This window comes from Gavialis gangeticus, unplaced genomic scaffold (genome assembly GCF_001723915.1).
Source record: "Gavialis gangeticus isolate Ggan-Ray unplaced genomic scaffold, GavGan_comp1, whole genome shotgun sequence".
NCBI lineage: Eukaryota > Metazoa > Chordata > Crocodylia > Gavialidae > Gavialis > Gavialis gangeticus.
Genome location: NW_017729031.1, coordinates 79,000,344 through 79,001,208, shown reverse-complemented (window position 1 = coordinate 79,001,208; position 865 = coordinate 79,000,344). Strand labels below are relative to the sequence as shown.

General features: G+C 54.7%; 1 protein-coding gene across 7 annotated transcripts in view; it reads left to right on the top strand.

Annotated features, from left to right (window-relative positions):
- Positions 1 to 865, top strand: part of ANKRD44 (ankyrin repeat domain 44) — a 152,251-nt gene that overhangs the window by 43,951 nt on the left and 107,435 nt on the right. The window lies entirely within an intron of this gene.

Genomic DNA, 865 nt, shown 5'->3' with positions numbered 1-865 from the left:
GGGGTATATGAAAGTGTATGTGTGGGGGGGAGGCAGTGATATGCCCATGGCCTGCCCCTGACCCTCACTTCCTACCCACAGTACCCTGCCCCCCAGACTATGCCGGTGCCCCTCACTCCCAACCCACAGCTCCCTGTCCCCCCAGCCCTGCTGCCCCTGGAGAATCCCCCCCACTCCCTTCCCCCACCTCCCTGCCCTGCTGCAGCCCCAGCACTGGCAGGCACGTGCTCATGCATGCACACACGCTTACCTGCCTGTAGCTGCCAGGGCCTGTGCACAGAGCATATGATGTCCCAGCCTCCAATCACCTTCTCCTGCTCTCCCCAGCCCCAACCAGCTCCTTGTTGGGGCAAGCCAGGAAGTGCTGGGAAAGCAGAGGCAGAGCAAAATCAGAGACATTTGCTGATATTTTAAAAAACAGCCCAGACGGAGATGGAAGGACCCAAAAAAAGGAGGTGTCCGAGAAAACCTGGATGTATGGTAACCCTAGTCACAGTGGACTGTGGAACAGTTCCACCAGATAACGCACTGCAGATGCGATGGCAGTGGAGAAGAACCACTGTTTCTGCCACAGCATAATTCCTCAGAAAGGATTTATACTGTAATTGACTCGTTTCAGCATGGGATTGAGAGCCATCTGCCTTCTAAATGCCTTCCCTCCCTCTTCAGTCACTTCATCTTACCTGTATACCAAGGGGATCTGTGCTACTGAAGTGGTGAGAGTGGACACCTGAGTGTCACCGTGTCAGGGTACTATTACACAGTTGGACCAGGTCATTGACAAACTAGCTGTCAGTATCCCTCTGCCCAATCCTCCCACAGTGCCTATTAAAAAGGTTAAATATGCCCCCCCCCCCCCCCCCAC